Source organism: Cyanistes caeruleus, chromosome 23, assembly GCF_971803275.1.
Source record: "Cyanistes caeruleus chromosome 23, bCyaCae1.hap1.1, whole genome shotgun sequence".
Classification (NCBI taxonomy): Eukaryota; Metazoa; Chordata; class Aves; order Passeriformes; family Paridae; genus Cyanistes; species Cyanistes caeruleus.
Window position 1 is genome coordinate 3,195,490 of NC_141723.1, and position 12,184 is coordinate 3,207,673.

Consider the following 12,184-nt stretch of genomic DNA (forward strand, 5'->3'; position numbering starts at 1 on the left):
AAAACACCTCCCAAACACACACACACGGCTTCTCAAATCCTCCCTGCTCCTCTCCTGCTCTGGAGGAGGGAGCTGGTGGCAGGAGCTGGTGGCAGGAGGCAGCGGGAGGGCTGGGATGCTGCACATCTGGGCAGCTGCAGAACTCGGGATCGCTCCTCTCGCAGGCACAGGGGTAAAACGGGCACAGAGCACCATCCCAGCCAGGGTGCTGCTCCCCTGCCTGCTCCTCTCGGCCTCGCAGGGGATTTAAGCTGCTGGATGCTCTACAAAGCAGCCGGGAGCCAGTGCGGCCAGCAGAGGTGTTAAAATTCCCGTCACGGCCCGCGAGGAGACATCCCCAGCATCCCGCTGCAGAGCGAGCTAATCCTGCCAGGTTAATTCTCATCCTCAGTTCATTCCAGCTTATTAAAGCCAGCAGGCACCCTGCAGAGGATTCATTACCTGTGTCACTCGAAGGCAAGGCTGGGCCTTAATGAGCTGAGAAATGGGGGAGCGGTGCTGGGCAGGGTCCATGGTGGTTGTGGGGATGCCCGGGATTCCTGCAGCCCCGTTCCCAGGAAAGGCAACGCTGTCATAAACAAGAGCAATGTTCAGGTTCTGAACGTTCTGCAAGGTTCCAAGCTTCATCTAAACACATCTCGCTCCCGTTTCCTCCCTTACACCTGCTCTCCCCGGCTCTCCCCAAAACCCCAGCCCAGCCCAGCTGGCCTTGGAGCTCAACCTGGAGCTCACCAGCTTTAATTTGCTGGGAATTACTGGCAGAGGGCAAAAGGAGATGAATTCTCAGCTAGGTGAGCGAGCACATTACCAGCCAGAGAGATGGCAGCTGCTGCAGTACATCTTCATCCCTTTAAATAGTTCCCAGCCTTCCCCCCGCAGAGCCGGGCTGGCTGTGGGAGAGAGATCTCTCCTAATTAATCTAGTCCTCTCCATCGCTGGTGAAACAGAGCCGGAGCTGGCGGATAAAATATTGCAGGAGCTAACAGAGGATGGCAGGCTTGGGGTAGCGAGGCAGAAAGCAGTGCTGGACTTCAGCCGAAGGGGTACAATTATTTTACCGCCATGCTATGCCTCTATTCCCAGACCTGTCTGGCATCTTCCAGCACCAGCTTGCCTTTTTCATCTGGGTTTTATCCCCCTCTGCCCATTTTTCACTCCACTCTCTTTTTTCTCACCGGGTGGCTATTTAATTTGTTGTATTCCATGCTTTCCTTTTCATGAGAAAAAAAAAAAAAAAACCAACTTGCATCTGAGCTTTCGTTTTCTCTCTTTCTCTCTCATTTCATTTTCAAAAATTTTGCTTTTTGTGGGGGAAAAAAAAGAGGGGGGGGGGGAAGAATGGGATGGAAAATGCTAAAGGAGGTAGGAGATGAAAGTGGCTTTTATTCACAAAAGGGAGGATGCAAACAGGAGTGAAGAGAGCATTGGATGCCACTCACACCATTATTTGAGCCATGCAGGAGTGAGATGTGTTGGACAACAGCTTTCACGGGCTGCAGCAGAGCAAAGCCATGCCCGAAAGCACTGGGACATCCAAAAAAAGCTGGGAGAACAACACGCTGGGAATGCTTGGAAATCACTCATCTCCTGCACAGGGCCAGGCTGATGTTACCTCCCCAGGAAGGCACTGCCTTCATCCTCAGTGCTCTCCCCAGACATCATTTCCCCTGAAGCTCTGCTCCACCTCCTCACCTCTACCCAGTATCCCTGAGAATCTTTTTTTCTCTCAGGAGCAGCATTTTGGGCCCCCACACCTTCACCCCCGAGCAGCTCAGCAAAATCTGCACACACAGCCCCCAGCATTTTGCCTATTTAAGTCCAAGCAGGTCTGCTCAAGGAGGAATATTATCTGCAAGAAGCAGAATGTCTAAAAAAAAATCTTTGCTGGCGATCAGAGAAATTGAGACAACAAACAGCACAGGATGGAGGCAATTCCTCGTTTAAACCTGAGCGAGGAATCTGGCTGCCAGATCTGGGCTCTGCTGATGAGAGTGTTTAAAAACCAGTGAGAAGGCTTGCAATACTCACAGGGCCAAATTCACCCCAGGAAAAGGTCCCTGGCTCCCCGTTTGGCTGTGGCAGAGGAGGAGGCACAGAGAATTTTACCAGGGTTTGCCTCAGACGAAGGAGGAAAACAAATTATGGGGGATCATCAAAGGCACCAAAGGCCCCACAGCCATCCTCATCTGTGCTGCTAGCAGAGCTGGCTCTCCTGGCCTCTGAAAGGTTAAAAATACTATCAGGAAATCAAAGTAAATGACACCTGGGTGCCAGCAGCCTCCCACCTAGAGCTGCCATACCTGCCAGGATGCCCAAAGCAAACTTGCTCACTGTTAAATGCTATTTCATCCTTCCTGGCTGGCCTTCATCCTCGGGCTTTTACCTTCTCTCCTCCCCCATAAGGCTTTAAAGAGCATCCTGGTGCTCCAGTGATAGCTCTCAATTACCGCAGAGCCAGGAGATGTTTGCTTTTAATAAGATTTCCTAAAGAGCAGAGCAGCGGTGCTTGAAAGGGATGAATATCACAGCTCTGCCCGGCTGGGACCACCCCGAGGCGGCAGCTCCGGCTCCCATCGCTGTGCCAGGGCCGTGCACATCCCCTGGAAGGCTTGGACACCTTTCCCTGCTCATCCCTTGGCTCTCTAGCCTGGGGCTCCCTCTGCCTGTCACCGCGCTGTGCTCGCTGTCACCGTCCCCACGGCTGGGCGGACACTCAGAGCTGCTGGTGACAATCGGTGGCCAGACCAGATCTCCAGCCACCACCGGTACCCCCTCCTGGGGGTTCCAAATCCACTACCCAAGCCCCGAACACGCTGCCACATTATTAGGGGAGCAGGGGAAGGTTTTCCCTCAGCTGAGCTCAGCTCTCACCTCCTCCTGCCTTATCCTTGACAGCAGCCACTGAGAGCATCAGTGAGGCACCAGCACCTCCTCCAGAGGTTCTACCACGACTGAAACTTGTTGGCAGCTCAAGTTCTAAAAATACTGATGGCTGTTAGACACACAGGACAAAAAAAACCCACCAAAATCAGTAATTATCTGGGTTTATGTAGAAATTAATTGCAGCCACCACGAGCTTCCAGCAGGAGCGCAGGCCCTGCGCAGGTGACACACGCAGACGTGTCATTGCCACTGAGCGTGGGGGAACAACAGCATCCACGTTGCCATGGCTCTGCAGATCTTACAGGCTTTCCCACAGCAATGGTAAAAATAAAATCCAAAAGTATTCCGAGATTTGCCTCCCCGCTGAGAATGGAGTTTGTGTTGCCAGGTCGGGATATGATCCTTAACAGCAGCTCTTGGCAGGGGGAACAGGGACATCCCGGCCACAGGGGACAGCCAGCAGCAAGGACAGAGCCCCTGGCACTGCAGAGTGTGTTCCCTGGGCTGGCTGTGCCAGAGCCTGGCAGAGATTGGGCACCTGGGAAAGCTCATCCAGGGCTGCTAGAGCCCCGACTAGGAGAGGATGGCAGACCCCTGCGTGTTTAGGGGTGGGATGGCAGCAGCTTTCACTCCACAGCTCAGGTGGGACACAGAGGGATGTGACTGAACAGCTGCACAGCACAAAAACGGCACAGAAGTGACAAAAGACTTTTGCAAAGCTCTGGTAATGCCAGGAGAGAAGTGCCACCCACGGCCCTTCCCAGGAGCCTTACACCAAGCCACAGGAGAGGCACATTTTGCCTTCAAACACGTCCTGCGCTTCTCAGATGTGCAATTCATCTGCACCTGGATCCTTCTGCCTCCAACTCCAGGCTCCCAGAGGAGCAAACTCTTTTCTCAGGCTGCTGGTTGATCTCTGCAGCAGAAACAGATCAGCTCTGCCAGGCTCCATCATTCCCAAGTGCCTCAGCTCCACACAGGTGGGTGCAGGGGCCCAAGCCCCGCTCAGTGGAGCCTGTCAGGATTAGTTTGCAGGTGCTGTTCACCTCGTGCCATCATTTCCCTTGTCTGGAAGGCTGCTGTGTCATCTCTGCTGCCACCACAGCCGGCAGCTCCCTCTGCTCCAGACTCTGCCCCTCTTTGGAGGATTCCATACCCCTCCCCTGCACTCCTGGTCTTCTCCCTCCTCCTGCAGCAAACCTAGGGGCACCACGGGCTGGCAAAGCCAGAGGCAGCAGCTCTGGGCTCTCCCTTCTCCTTGTTCAGAGGTGGAGCATCCCCAGCCAGGCTCGACGAGATAAAGACGGGACAGGAGTTTTAAACTGTTTATCAGCAGGATGTGAAGCCTCCAAAAGGGAGAGCATGATAAATTCACCCAGAGAATCAGAGGCACAGAGCGCAGGGTGACGACTTATCCTTCACCATACACACAGATTTATTAAAAATTTAAAATTGCTACATAGATCTAAAGGGCCAGGTTATTTATTTTTGCAAGGCTGATCAATCACATGTGTCCCCACAGGATACCAGACCTTTAACTACTCATCTGATTATTCCTTCTCTACCTGCTCCAGCCCCAGTGCTTAATATTTCATCCACATGGTTCCTGGGCAAAGCCGGAGTGGAGTCTGATCTCCTGGCAGAGCCTTTGGATTTTATCAGCTCCTACTCAAGGACAGAGGTGGAAGGAAAGGAATAACTTTTCTTTTACACTCTGCCCCTCCTTTCAAAGCTAGATTTATCTTCAGTCATCACCAGCTGAAAGATACAGGGGTTTTGATCATGAATGACAGAGGTGACGTGGTGTTTCATTCTCTGGGGAAGGGATGGCTGGAGAAGTCCTGTGAGTGCCACGAGTGCTCACCTGCCTCTCCTGCAAACCACGTTTTAGCAGCAGAATTGAGGCTTTCCCTGGAGAAGGAGGGGAAGTGTTGGAAAGGCGGGGTTTTGTAGTCTATAAACCGCAAGGAAAAGCTCACACCGCCTCCCCGAGCTGGCTCCAGCCATGTGTTTAATCTCACCCCCGTCCCTGCAGCCCACCTGAGATTGCTGCAGGGAGGACAAAAATGCAGCTCCAGGCTGGGGGGTGAGTCCACAGCAGGGCTGGGGGCCCTCCCCAAGCTTAGCATCCTCCAGGGCACATCTGAAGAGCTGAGGGAATTCTCCAGCTCAGCACGCCGGGATTGCTGCTACACGGAGGCTGATCTGTCTCCTGGGAGCAGAACGATGCTCAAAGCTGCTCCATCCACCCTGGAATTTGCAGCAGACACACAACCAGCAAAGGAAGCAACACCAAAGCACCTGTTTGGGAGTCAGCAGCACCAAACACTTCCATCCTCACCTGTTGCATCTCTTGGCATGTTCAGGCTCAACTGAACCTCTGGAACCCAGTCCCCATCGTTATCCCAATGGATGAGGGCAGAGGATGCTCTGAGGACCAGCTGGGAAAGCTCCACCAGTCTCCACAGAGAGTTCTGCATGGGACAGAGCCCCTTTCTGCCCAAGGCTGTGATATTCCATGTGTCCTTTTTGTGCTCAGGGCTAATTGAGTGGTGATGGCAGCGCTAAGCAGCCCCTGTGCTCTGAGACTGGAGTCAGCTGAAGCACTGAAATCGTGTAATTTTTTGCATGACTGAGTGTGCAGATGTAATAAAAAAATAAAAAATAAAAAAAGGAAGAGAAGAAAAGAAAGAAAGAGGAAATCAGGCTCTTAAATGAATCTGTGCTTGATGACAAGGAATGGTTGGAGGAGTTGATTACAAAGAGGACAGCAGGGAATTTTTCCCACTCTGACCATGCAGGGGACAAGAGACATCCCCTGATCAAAGCTGTGCCCCCCTCAGAGCAGAGGTGCTCTGTCAGACCTCCTCTGTGAGGAGCAATAGGCTCATTAGCAGAGCCAGAGTTCATTAGGGAAATGCAGAGATGGCAATTACCCCTCCAGCCATGCTAGCCAAGCATGGACTCCATCTGGCCCGAGGGAAAATGATGGGAAAGTGACTGGGAGAGAGAAAAGCTGAACCCAGACCACTGAGAGCTATCTCCATCCATGCCACAGGAAAACCCTGCAGAGCTATTGCAGACTGAGCTGCATCTTTTGGAAGCTCCTTCCCTCCCTTTCCAAGTTATGCCTTTTTATCCAAGTCCTTTCCAGCGCTTCCAGTGGAGCTACAGCCACCAGTCCCTGCCCTGAGATGCCCAGGGCCATGTTCCTTTGTCCCTCTGCCTCTCAGGTGGTGCACAGTAGAGGTGACAGATCCCTGGAGGGAGGTGAAGGATGGCATCTGGCATCCCCTGCTCTATCTCTGCATCTCAGCAAATCCCACAGGCAGGAATTCACCCTTCTGGCTCAGGTCCCTCAGCTAAGGCCAACACTGAACTGCTGCTGAGGCTTTGCATGGCTGTGGGTGCAGAGCAAACAGCCCAGCATGGCCAGGACACATCCAGGGAAGATTAATAAAGCCTGGAGGATTGGCAAGGAAAGGCTGCAAGGGAAGATCTGGCTGTTAATGTAATTCCAGGCACGCCAGGTGCCCCTATCGCCCACATCAGGAGGAACAAAAAGAGTTTTCAAAAGAATCACGGTCAGTTAGCTAAAGATTTATGAATTTTATTCTTAGTGCGCTTTAATTGCGCCTATAAATTAAAAATGAACTGATTCTGCACTGTGTAAAGTGACTGCATTCACCTAAAAAAATTGCACTTCAACTTTTAATTCCACTTCAATTGCACGCGGGCACCGCAGCAGCGCCGCTCCCGCCCGGCAACCTGGGCTCAGACCCTCTGGAAATTGCCTTGGCAATCCCATTCCACCTCGGCTGAGCACATACATTTTTTAAAAGTTACTGCTGTGCCGTACAGAGCAACATTAATTGAGTGTTAACGAGCTGTCTGATCAGCTTCCCACTGTCCTTATTACTGGACGTCAGGGTCTCTGCAATGTCCCAATTAAACGGAATCAAAGAATACTTAATGCATGGTAAACTGGTTCCCAGCCACTCGAACTGATTACCCAGCTGTTCCCTTTATTTGAGGCCCCATTAAGCCACGCTGCACAGCCTATATTGCCCAAGCAGCTCCTATATTCTGGGTTTAAATGGAGATTAAGTGGGAAGTTTGGGATGGCAGGCTCGGCACCTCGCGGTTCATCCCGAAACAGGGTGGTGCAGGGAGACAGGATGAGAGGAAATGGCCTCAAGTTTCGCCAGCTTAGATATAAGGAAAAGGTGTTGTTCATGGCAAATTTTGTGAAACATTTGAAAGGACTGCTCAGGGAAGTGGTGGAATCACCATCCTGGAAAGCATCCAGAAAATGTGTGGATGTGGCACTTGAGGATATGGTTTAATGGTGAGCATTGGGCTGGACCCAATGATCTTAAAGATCTTTTTCAGCCTTAAAGATTATGGGATTATATAATAGAATCATCATAATTCAAATTGGGCACCTGGACTCAGCAGGCATTTTGTAGCTCCTGTTTTATTTAACCAGCTCCAATAGTAAAGATGGAAAGAGAGAAAATAACTTGAATCACTGAAGAAGAAATCCCAATATCCCAATACCAACAGAAATACAGAGCCTACAAAAACCCCACTGGCAACATAAGATAAGCTCAGGACGTAGGGAAGGACCAGCAAACCCTCCCTGCATATCTGCTCTGGGCTGGCAGGCTGCTTTGGCATAAAATAAAGTGCTTCTGCTTTGGCATCCACCTCAGCTTGGGTGGGAAATACAAGTGCAAGAGATTCCCTGAGGAAAAGCCCCCCAGGCCCTTGCTGTATGCTCTGTGGAAATACCCAGGGATGCACGAGATCTCCCAGCTTTGCCATTCCTACTTCCAGATGGACTCATCACCAGAAACAGGGAGTCAGTGAGGTCATTCTGGCCAGGGGGGAAGGAAACAACTTGGCAGAGCATGTGGCTCCCCCATCACAAAATTTCTTTGGCGCTCTTGAATCACCGCTCCAAAGGCCGGGAGCATCCGGGCCTCTGGGATCATCCCTGCCACTAGGATGGCTCCAGAGCAGAGACACCCATCACATCCTCCAAAATGCCAACACTGCAACACAGCCAGTCCATACAACAGTCTCATGTCCCATGTCCCATCCAGGGATGGGGACAGAGCAGGGAGTCCCGCCCGCATTTTCCAGCTGCAGGAGGAAAGATGCTCCAGCTGTCTGCGGCTCGGTGGTGACACCAGTTGAGATAAAAGAGAATTTAAGGTGCAGAGGAGAACCAAGCAGATCCTTGTAGATTGGAGGCGAACAAGATAAGGGAGCAATGATTAATACAGGCACATTACACAGGGACAATTCTGAGCACACGCAATTTTAGCGGATGGGAAAACGCGATAGCGCCGCGTCCTTACAGTCCCCGAGCCGAAGCTTCCCCGAGTCAGCCTCAGCCAGCCACGCTCTGGGGGCAAAGAAAACAGACTTTTAAGGATCATCAGCATCCAGTTTCAGGAGAGAAGCCCACACTTCACCAAGGAGGGCATTCCTGGAGCTCGGGCAGGAAGAATTTTATTCGCTGTTATTTTACAAGACGTCGGCGGAGTGAGCAGCGCAATTATTGGAGCCTTCGGCTCCCCCTGCTCCTAAATGGAACAGTCAAGGAAAATAGTCTAATTTGACAATTTTCAGGCAGTTGAAATGATACGTGGAGGAGACATGGAAGAAGGGAAGCATATTATTCACTATTTGATAAATTATCTCCATTATGCAGAAGGCAAATCTGAGCGGGGACAGCACGGGCGGTTTTGGCAGCCCCAAAGGGCAGTGCTGTTGTGTTGGATGGAGAAACAACCCTGCTCTGCTCAGCTCCTGCCTGCGAAGCCACAAACCCAAAGGAACAGGGGGAAGATGTTTGGCAGAGTCCAAAATTCATCGCCCTCTTCTGCCACCTCCATGTGTCCCTCTGCTCCAGGGAAGGGTCTTATTTTGGCCACACTTTTCCCTGTTTTTCTCCCGTCTCCTCACCAGTTATCCTGGTGTGGGTAACACCCCCAAACCCTGCTGTGAGTATGGATTCCCTGCTCCTCCCAGTCCCATACGATGCTGCAGACAGACACACACCCCAAGGGGACACCCACTGCTCTCCCAGACAAGTTCTCAGGGATTCATGTGAGCACAGGCACCTCCTCCCCACGCTCCTGCACCCCAAACCCCATCCCCACCGCTCCCGATCCTCACAAATGTATTCATGAATTCGCTCAGAAAGTTCTCCCTGTGCTCGAGCGGGTGCTGCTTGTAATTGCTGGCGGCCAAAATCTGTTCTGTTTTTTCTGGCTGAGGTACCAGGCAATCATCAGCTGTAATTATTTCGAGTCTTGTTACAGATGGATCTCGGAGCTTTCAGTCTTAAGCAGAATTCATTATTCAAATGCTGGCTCCAGCCTTCTGCAGAGGGGTGGGCACGGGCGCTGCCGGCCCCCCGCAGCCGCTGCCGGTGACAAATGCTCGTGGGGAAGGTGAGGATGTGGTGGGATCTGCTTGTCAAAGCCACCCCTGCAGCTCCCTGAAGCTCCCACCCCACACGTGGCTCAGGTTTGATCCCAGGAGAATGGGGGTGTCTGAGGGGAGCAAAGCTGGGGGGCTGCAGGGAGCTGGGGGTGTGATCACTACCAGCAATGCCAGGTCCAAAAAACTCCAAATTCCAGCTTCAAGCTCATTTTGGATACATGACAGCACAAGAGAGGAGCCTTGAGGACTCAGGAGTGACTCCAGGCACCTGGACAAGGTATTACTGGACCAAATCATGGAATCATTTAGGTTGCAAAGCACCCCCAGGGTCATGGAGTCTGTTTAACCCATCACTGCCCTGTCAACTAAACCAGAACACTGAGGGCCAGTCCAAGCGTTAAATGGCAAAAGTGAAGTTGAAAAGGGAATAGACTGGAGCTTTTTGTTGACCAAACCACCGATCTCAGCCTTTTCTTTTCAATTTTGAAACAGCAAAAGTCAAACACACAGAGATCCTTAAAATATATCAGGCAGAAAACATTCCCTTACCAAGGGAAAGCACCTGCAGAAAGGCAGTGGGCTCAGGGCAGGGCTCCCTGTGGTGCTCAGGCACAGCTCCCTGGGGACCTGCCACTGAAAATCCCCGTGGTGACACTCCAGGCATCACAATTTGCAGCAGGAAGATGCAGAGCCCAGCAGGAGCACGAGCTGTGTCAGCACAGTGTCCACCCAGACCCACACCTCGCTCCCCTCTGGCTCAGAATTCCCTGTCACAGAGCCAGCTCATCCCTCTCCTCCTTCCATATGGATTTCAGGTTTATGACACATCAAGATTTGCAAGGAAGGCATCTAATTCCAAATTTTCAGGGTTTGTGTGGGAAAAGTAAAAAGGGGAAATTTCCTGGCTGCCCCCCAGGCCAGAGCAGGAGCAACGTCCAATTTAAAAAGTCACTATTTTCTGTAGGAAATCTCAATCATCTTTTTTGGGGGGGGTTTAGATTTTTGTTTCTTTTTCTTTTGGTCCAAAAATATATATATTTTTTTGTCAAAGTTTCCCAGGAGGAGGGGAAGAGGGATGCTCATAGCAGGCAGCAAAGTGTTGCTAATCTTATGCACATACAAAATGGAAACACCGCTTCCTGGTGGGATTGCTGCTATTTTGTTTTTATAAAAATTTTAATCTCTGTATCCCTCCTGCTACTGTTTGTATTTTTCGTGTGTCTATTTGAAAAGCAAACAATATTGCCTGCTCCTGTGGCGCTCTGGGTTTGGGTTTTGCTTTACACTTATTTATTTTGCTCAGCAGTTTAAATTATTAGTCCCTGACCCTGCAAAATATCTTGTTGCACGTGGATCCTGGGGCACACAAGCGAGACGTGCCCGGGGTTTATTTGCACTTGTGAGCACAGCCCTGGACCCAGGGAGAGGTAAATTAATTTGAACTCCAAAGAAACAAAATCTGGTGATGCCCCCCAGCACAGAGGCCAATTTGAGGTTTGTTTGTTCAGCACCCCTTGGTTCTGTGGACAGGCTGGAAATTGGATGGAGAAGGGCCAGGAGAGGCTTCAACAGCTCAGGGTGATGCCAGGGGATGTTGCTGTGTCCCCCTCTGACAGCTGGGAAAAGAGAAGGAGAAATCCCTTCCTGCTCCATCCCCACTTCCTCACTGTTTTGGGGCCAGGCATGGAGAAAGCAGCAAAAAAAATCTGTATTATATCAAAGTGAAACACTAAAAAGAGGATGAAAAGGTCTCATTCTCTTTCCAGGAATGAAAATCTAAATAAAACAAGTCATCCCAGGAGCGCCAGAGCCGATGAGCCCTGCTTCCCTCGGGATTTATGCGTGGAGATTGAATGACTCAGAGGAAACAGCCTGTGGAGCTGGGGATGGGGGAAGATTCCCCCAAAGAGGGGTTCAAGATCTGCGCTTTTGGGATCTCCCAATCCCAGTTAAATCCTACAATACAGCAGGAGGCTAAACCTGGGTCAAACCACTCTGCTTCTGTTCCCCTTCACTCCCTTTATTTTTCCCTCTACCATTCCCCACAGAAGCAGCTGGGCCCAGCTCCTTCCCATCCCAAAACCCCAGCCTGACACCCTCCATCCCACAGGGATGACCTTTTTCCTACTCTTTCAGTCAGCCCACCCTCCCCAGGACCCCTGCCCACCCTCTAATACCTCAGTATCAGCCAAACCAGCCGAAAACTGGGAGAAAAATCCTTCCTGGGCAGAAAACGGCAAATCCAGCCCACCACCCCACCTAGAAAAATGAGGTTTCACCTCCGTGCACCCCAAACTGAGGGTTCAGCAGTTCCACTCTCCCTCCTTCCCTGGCACTTTGGGGGTGCCCTCTAAATGGGGGGACCCTCTCTCCCCTAGGACACTTCCTGGATCCCCAAAGGACAGCAGGACCTTCAGTGCTGGAGCAGCCCCAGGGCCACCACCATGGGGATGGAACCCACCAAACCAAGTCCTGCTAAGAACCCAAAAACTTTAATTCCTCTGGGAATTCGATATGAAATTGTTCTGCCCTAGGCTGAGCCATGTGGAGAGATCTCTGGGGAGCTGGGTGACACTTGGGCACACTCAGGTGGGACATTTGGTGGTGCTAAACACAAGCCCTGCACTTGCAGGGGGGTGATTTTGGGGAATGCTCCTTGTAAATAGTTTTTCTATGGGGTATCAAGAGTGGATGAGTGGAGTTTGTTTCACTGCAGCTCTCAGACACCCCACAGCAGAGTTTGGGGGTGGTTTGCACAACGTGGCTCCCTCTCAGAGGGAGAAAAGCTCGACAATTCCTTTTCCTGAACGAGCAGAGCTGGGAGGAGGCAGCTGCACACAGC

General features: G+C 51.4%; 1 protein-coding gene across 3 annotated transcripts in view; it reads right to left on the minus strand.

The window, feature by feature from the left end:
- The window catches only part of LOC111939343 (opioid-binding protein/cell adhesion molecule homolog), a 337,984-nt gene extending 337,411 nt beyond the window's left edge, over positions 1-573 (minus strand). For 2 of the 3 annotated variants that reach the window (XM_023941499.2, XM_023941498.2), the window contains exon 1: positions 442-532. The gene's annotated coding sequence lies outside the window, so the exon portion shown is untranslated. Of the gene's footprint in view, positions 1-441 lie in introns of all 3 variants that reach the window. The other variant, XM_086860992.1, reaches the window with a different exon arrangement.
- Positions 574-12,184: the final 11,611 nt, after the last annotated feature.